Source organism: Sinocyclocheilus grahami, unplaced genomic scaffold (genome assembly GCF_001515645.1).
Source record: "Sinocyclocheilus grahami isolate Dianchi unplaced genomic scaffold, SAMN03320097.WGS_v1.1 scaffold153.1, whole genome shotgun sequence".
In the NCBI taxonomy this organism is placed as follows: domain Eukaryota; kingdom Metazoa; phylum Chordata; class Actinopteri; order Cypriniformes; family Cyprinidae; genus Sinocyclocheilus; species Sinocyclocheilus grahami.
In genome coordinates, this window is record NW_015505332.1 from 671,309 (window position 1) to 679,729 (window position 8,421).

The following is an 8,421-nucleotide window of genomic DNA, read 5'->3' on the forward strand; positions in this document are numbered from 1 at the left end:
TATATATATATATATATATATATATATATATATATATATATTTATCTTGTTAAAATATTTTATATATTATATAAATTATTGCAGAATACAAAATAATAAAAAAAAATTATGGGGTATTGTGTCTGCTGCACAATACTGTATTCATAGAAAGTGGCATATACTGTATTCTTTAAAAGAAAACCACATTTTGATATAGGAGTTTTGTGGTCAACTCTAAAAGATCATTCATTTCTTTGGTGGACAGATTATGCATCACTTTAAGCAGCAATAACTCAGGCAGATCTTGCAAGGATGAATTCTGCACCTTTTGAATCTTATGCAGCATTTGTGAAATGCAAGCTGTGAACGATTCAAATCACATCTGATAAACGATTTAAAAGGAAAATGATGGAGAGCTTTGAAGTTTTTCATTACATTTGAACAGAATATTTGAGGCGGCAGAGTCCATATTGAGCAGAAAAGCCCCCGAGCCGTTGGATGGACATGTTGAGGGTAAAATTAATATTGGCAGGAAATCAGGTGGGGGATTATGAGCACCTGCCGTTAGCTTTGAGCGGCCAGCAGAGGTCAACGATGCCCGTCAGTGATAAGACTCCCACACCGTGATACGTTTTCCTGTGAACCCGGCATATCAGATGAACAGATACCGCAAATGGGAAATGGGTTTTCATGAGCGCTTATGTTATCTCAATTACAGCTACATCTCACACGGCTGCTGGAAAACGTGTGCTGAAATTCAGAGTTCTGGCTTCAGATTAGGCTGTTACTGAGAATAAATCTTCCTCTTCAGCATGTCTTTCTTCAGGCCTACAAATGAATTAAGGGATATTTTTGCAGGATATGAACTGTGCAAACTTTAAGAATAAGAACCTTTTTGGGGAAAGTGGAGTCAAGGGAAAGTGAAAAAAAAGTTAATGCTTGCCTGAATAATAAGTTATTATTCATTTCTGTACATTTGTTGGGAGAAATATGCCATTGTTCAAGTTTTACAGCGGAGCTACTCTACTGTACTGTCAGAAGTCAAAGGTCACTGACTGCATGAATGAAACAAGCATTCAAGCAAACAGAAAATGATTTGTAGATATACTTTTAGAATAAGCACCACATACAATACCGGTTAAATGTTTGGAATAATTAATTAAGATATTTTAATGTTTTTGAAATCATTTACGCACGCCAAGACTGCATTTATTTAATCAAAAGTAAAGTAAAACTTACAGCAATATTGTGAAATATTATTACAATTTTAAATAACTGATTTCTATTTTAATATATTTTGAAATTTAATTTATTCCTGTGATGTAAAACTGAATTTACAGGCATGTCATTACTCCAGTCTTCTAATATGCTGAGTAGCTGCCCAAGAAACATTTCTTCTTATCACCAATACTGAAAACAGTTGTGCTGCTAAATGTTTATTAATATTATTTAAAATTTCAGTTCTGCATATTAGAATGATTTTTGAAGGATTATGTGAAACTTAAAACTGGATTAATGATGCTGAAAATTCAGCTAATAAAAAGGTTATTTTAAGTTGTAATAATATTTAAAAATATTATTGTTTTTACTGAATTTGTGATCAAATAAATGCAGCCATGGTTAACATAGGAGAATTTAAAAAAATCTTAATTATTCCTGGTAGTGTACATTCCCCCAGACGTATAAATATATTTTAACAAACTCCACTATTCCCTAAAACAAAACTGAATGAGAATGATGATGTAATCGCAAAACTGCATGGTAAATTGCAATGAACAAACATATTTTTCTCTCCAGTATTATCTCAACATTTGGTGCTCTGCTTCAGCAACACATAACCAAATGGTGAGGTGAAAAGGTTATGTATTATTACACCATATCTCTATTTAATCAATAGGGAAACGCAATCACACTCATTGGATGCTGTATCTGAAGCCGGGGATCAGACCTGCCTGCCGCTGAAAGCATGTGGGATTTGGCGCTCCGATCTGTTTCTCAGAGTCTGATCCACAATCTGTAGTGTGATGGTTTTTGATCCCCACTCAGGTAAAACAACAACAAATGACACACATGAACACCAGCAGTCAAGGACATCCAAGAGCCCAGTGTGCAATTTGGCATGTTATTTTCACATCTCTTAATTATTCCTGGTAGTGTACATTCCCCCAGACGTATAAATATATTTTAACAAACTCCACTATTCCCTAAAACAAAACTGAATGAGAATGATAATGTAAACGCAAAACTGCATGGTAAATTGCAATGAACAAACATATTTTTCTCTCCAGTATTATCTCAACATTTGGTGCTCTGCTTCAGCAACACATAACCAAATGGTGAGGTGAAAAGGTTATGTATTATTACACCATATCTCTATTTAATCAATAGGGAAACGCAATCACACTCATTGGATGCTGTATCTGAAGCCGGGGATCAGACCTGCCTGCCGCTGAAAGCATGTGGGATTTGGCGCTCCGATCTGTTTCTCAGAGTCTGATCCACAATCTGTAGTGTGATGGTTTTTGATCCCCACTCAGGTAAAACAACAACAAATGACACACATGAACACCAGCAGTCAAGGACATCCAAGAGCCCAGTGTGCAATTTGGCATGTTATTTTCACATCTTCGGAAATGGGTACACAAATCTGAATATATTTCAAATATGCAGTAGCATATCAACTATCAAATAACTATCAAATAATTTATTTTCTCAGTCACAGCAGTACTATTTACCTGGTAGGCCTACAGACAAAACGAAGATAGCCTAGGCTATAACACTTTAGCATAGCCTATAAATCAATAGTAAACACAGCTAATAAACTAAAAACAATTGAATTTATATAACTAAGATGAAAACATAGTGATGACAGGTGAATCGCTTTTTGAAAAGTAATAAGAAATCATTTAACAAAAATGAATCACACTTCACAGAGGTGAATCACTTTTTGAACGAATCGATTCACTAAAATAAATCACACTTGCCACAGGGGAAACGCTCTCGAACCGATTAACTAGAATAACAGTTTCACACGTCAATCACTCTTGGAACCACATAAAGGAACCGATTCAGTAAAATAGGTCCGACTTCTCACAGGAGAAAGTTTCTGTACTGTCTGAGCGAACCGATTCACTAAAACGAATTACACTAATCTAGCGTAGCGTTAGTTCTGGCAGGTCACGTTAGTCAAGCTCGCATCAGCTGACTCTCAGCTGATCCCCATCTACCTACCTACCTATATATAAGGTCCCTCAGTATTATCAGCAGTTTTTGCATTGCTCAATAGCTAATTACCCTCCTCCATCCCCAGCTCCTCCTCTGTCAGACAGGATTCAGCCTTCTGATTCTCCTTTGAATCAGACTAATTCAAAAATGTGTACATAACATTATTGAACTTTAACGATATCTGCAATACATTTATGTTGGTTCTGTTTTGTTCACCCTGGGGGGGTTATCGCTGCTCTCCCTGCTCTCATCCATGCTAGGCTGCATAGATGCGCAGGGAGTTCTTGCCCAGAACAGAACCATACTGCCAATCTAAACTGTATGCTAATTGTTAATCATCTTTGACAATAGTGGTCCTGCCAGAAATGTTGTTTCACACAGAGATGCAGACGGATGAAGACACAGATAAGTCTCCGTTCAATTTTGAAGTAAATGACAATGTTTTATCTATCTCGTGTTTCGTGCAATGCTGTTGTACTGTTTTCCTTTTAATAGCAAATTCTGCAGTAGTCCTATTTGGATTGTAAAAAAAAGATGTTTATTTGCAACCTCATGCTAATGCAAATTTAACTCAACATGAGCCAAATTTAACTCAACATGAGCCGACCTTCATGCTATAAAATTTTTTTTATTTATGAGTATTACAAATATCTAGAAATATTAGCGCTGCGTCAGTGTGCAGACATGCCCTCATGGCGTGTGTGTGTAGTCTGCCAGAGTTTATGCTCTTTAAATGGTTCATTAAAAATGCATCGTCTTCCTCAGAAAGCCAGTAAGATTTCTGTAGACAGAGTAGACCGGATATCGCTTGTTGGCTGGGATGAAAAATGTCACCTGGTTCACTGCTTCCCTCCTACATGTTTCTGTTTTCTTGTGTAGTTATTTGAAATCAACGATGATTACTCACTGAAATTTTTAAACAGTGTTCATAAACGTTTTCCTTAATTGCAGACAGACATGATGTGATTTTAATCGATTTATTGCTCCTGAAATTAATATATTAACAAATCTCAGGTGTTAACATTTTCTGTAAAACATCTTGCCTGAAAAGAAATTAAAATGCAATTATGTAAAGTATCATGATTCAGAAACATGCTCAGGGTTATTATCGTTAACTAAAACTAAAACTTAAAAAAAAAAGTTCATTAATTGAAATAAAAAAAGATTTTCATTAATTGAAATAACTGAAATCAAATAAAATATAAAATCCTAAACTTATTTAATTTTAGAGAGTCACCAACGCATTTCTCATTTTTGTTTTCGTTTAAGTGAACTAAATAAACTAAACCTAAAAATATAGGTTTACTTAGCTTAAAAAACACAACAAAATTACTAAAACTTTAATTGACATTAAAATGAAAATGTATGTCATTTAAAATATTAACTGAAATTAGAGTATATCAATGATGCTAAAATAATACTGATATAATCATAAATGACCTTCTTTGTAGATGCACAGGACAAATATAAATAGAGTACAATTTCGTGGAAAATAATACATCCTTACTCATTATTCCATTCACGTTCAGATTTTATGCTGCTAAAATCATGATTACATTATGTATGCATATACATCTGTCTGTGCCGACAACATGGCAAATGCTGATTACATTAATTAGAGTTTCTTACAATACTTTATAATTCAAACAATAACATTTTCCAGCTGATTACATAATGGCTCAAGCCTCTGGATATTAATGGTCAGATTCTGTTTGGTTTGAATTTAATGAGATCAGTCGTCGCAGAGTTTAATTAGGCCAGACAGAAACAGCTGCAGGAGGTTGAGCTCATGGCAGCCTCTGGAAAAGTCTCTGCCAGGCCTCAACGTCGCTGTTTAAAAATATCTGACACCCACGCCATACCTGACAGTCCTGTCAATAACTACCATTTATCATCCAAAACTTTAATTGACATTAAAATGAAAATGTATGTCATTTAAAATATTAACTGAAATTAGAGTATATCAATGATGCTAAAATAATACTGATATAATCATAAATGACCTGCTTTGTAGATGCACAGGACAAATATAAATAGAGTACAATTTCGTGCAAAATAATACATCCTTACTCATTATTCCATTCACGTTCAGATTTTATACTGCTAAAATCATGATTACATTATGTATGCATATACATCTGTCTGTGCCGACAACATGGCAAATGCTGATTACATTAATTAGAGTTTCTTACAATACTTTATAATTCAAACAATAACATTTTCCAGCTGATTACATAATGGCTCAAGCCTCTGGATATTAATGGTCAGATTCTGTTTGGTTTGAATTTAATGAGATCAGTCGTCGCAGAGTTTAATTAGGCCAGACAGAAACAGCTGCAGGAGGTTGAGCTCATGGCAGCCTCTGGAAAAGTCTCTGCCAGGCCTCAACGTCGCTGTTTAAAAATATCTGACACCCACGCCATACCTGACAGTCCTGTCAATAACTACCATTTATCATCCATATCTGCCTGCTTTCATTTAATTACTGCAATGAATCTAATGCAGGGCTGCAGTCTCAGACCTCCTTTATCCAATTACTGTGAGTTTCTCCACAGCTTCGGTTGGTTCTGAAATCATCCTGCAGATAAAAGAATAACGTTTGTCTTGTAGAGCAGAGGCCTACAATGTCAAGGTCATGGGTTTGTTCCCAAATAACACAAATCATGATAAAAATGTAGGGCTGCACGATAAATCGAAATCGATTCGACAGAATCTGCGATTGGCATGCGTATCTTTCAGTGAAGCACGGTTCTGTGATCAGCAGTAAATCTTCATCCGAAGGCCAGAGAAACTCCAAATACGCCTCGCAGAAGAAACCCAGAAAATGCCTATCGCTGCAGCTGAGTAAACAGAAGATTCAACTGCTTTCATTGATTCAACGTGACTAATAAACACACGACTACGGCAATATACGGTTTATCTGAGTTCTTATTATTATAATTTTCATTAAAATAAAGTATATTTATAATGCAATCTATCACTGCTTAAATACTATGAAATATGTTGCTTGCCTTATTCTGTGTAAGAAGCCACATCATCTCACAGAAGGATTTATTTCAAACACTCGACTGACGTTATGAAGTGAGTTTGGAGTAAATATATATTATTAAATGTGGTATTTTCACATGCTTTCAGATGGAGCAGCATTTACTTCACAGAGCCGGAGTTCACTGAGAAGCTATAAACAGCTGTCATTATAGCAAACGATTTCAGAATCGCGCAATAAAATCGTTTCCAATTTTTTTGCATAACTTGTCGGTGAACTACGGCTCTGTGTAGTAAATGCTGCTCCATCTGAAAGCACGTGATGATGATTTCCTGCTGATTACAGAACCGGCTTTACTATCAAAATGCGCATGACAATCGCATTCGATTAATCTAAAATAAAAGTGTCTGCTGAATGCCTAAATGCAAATTTAAATCTAGATAAATTTTAGTGCTGTCAAACGATTAATCGCGATTAATCACATCCAAAATAAACGTTTTTTTGTTTACATAATATATGTGCGTACTGTGTATATTTATTATGTACATATAAAGACACACATACAGCATATATTTTGAAAATATTTACATGTATATATTTATATTTAAACGTAACATATTTTTCTTAAATATATACATGCATGTGTGTGTATTTATATGTACATAATAAATATACACAGTACAGACATACATTATGTAAACAAAAACTTTTATTTTGGATGTGATTAATTGCGATTAATCGTTTGACAGCACTAATAAATTTACATAATCATGGTTCACATGACACACACATATAAATGCAGCATATTCCATAAAAATCTGTTATAAACATCTCTTGTGCGTTGTTAATAAATTAAATCAAATAATTGGAATAAAATAAAATACATTAAATACATTTGATAGTTTTTTTTTGATCTTGTCATTTAAAAATATCAATTATAAGAATTCAAAGAAAGAAAATAAAACATAGTAAAATCATCTTTATTTTTTTCTTTAATAAAGTTTAAAGGAATAATTCACCCAAAGATTAATTTTCTAATAAATTTACTCACCTTCAGGCCATCCAAGATGTAGATGAGTTTGTCTCTTAATCAGATTTGGAGAAATTTAGCATTACATCACTTGTTCATTTGATTCTATTTAGTGAATGGGTGCCATCAGAAGAGTCCAAACAGCTGATAAAACATCACAATAATCCACAAGTATTCCACACAACTTCAGTCCATTAATTACTGTAATATCTTGTGAAGAGACAAGTTTGGTTGCTTCAGTCCAAAATCCATAATAACGCTTCCGCCAGTGAAAAAGTTCATCCCCTGTTGTTTTCTTACAGCAAAATCCACCAATTTAGAACTGTTTTAGACTGTTTTTGCATGTAACTGGTGCTTGATCTTGTGCATACTTCTCTCCTGATTCAGACAAAACATTTTTACCAGATAAAGCAATATTATAAACACAGAACACATATTTTTCGCTGGAAGCAATGGTTTGAAGTTAAAAAATGTCTTAACACGCAGATCATGGATTAGTGGATTATTGTGATGTTTTTATCAGCTGTTTGGACTCTCATTCTGACGGCACCCATTCACAGGATCCATTGGTGAGCAAGTGATGTACGGCTACATTCTCATCTTCATCTTGGATGGCCTAAGGGTGAATAAATTTGGACGGCCTGAGGGTGAGTACATTTTCAACAAATTCTCATTTTGGGTAAACTATTTCTTTAAAATGCACGATCACATGTGCTCCCTCGGTTTGAACAGGCATGACACTTCTGGCATCACCGTCGGTTTGGCTGGGCCAGAGACATGTTTGAACAGATCGTGATGATTGACACTCGGAGAAATCGTCCTTCTGCAGTGTTCGCCGGTGGGATCGTTCAGTGATTGCTGTGAATGACAGACAGAGAGCCACGCCTGCGATCACATGACAGTACACCTGCTGTCTGAGGCATAGCGTGAAGTCTTACATTTCCTATCACTTGACATCGTCCTTGTTTTATTTTCCTCAGGGTTCCTGCAGAGAAGAGTCTCAAACATGTACATTTGCTCAGTTTAGCATGGCCTACCTCATCTAAAAAGCAGAAACAAACTGACACAAACTGAGGTTGCTCACAGGCTGAACTTTAGAGTCTGTTCAGTATGGATGCTGGACTCTTACATAAACCTGTGGTGAAAGCAAGGATGCATAAAATCATAATTTACATACATCTGCGACAGAAGCATTGCCCTT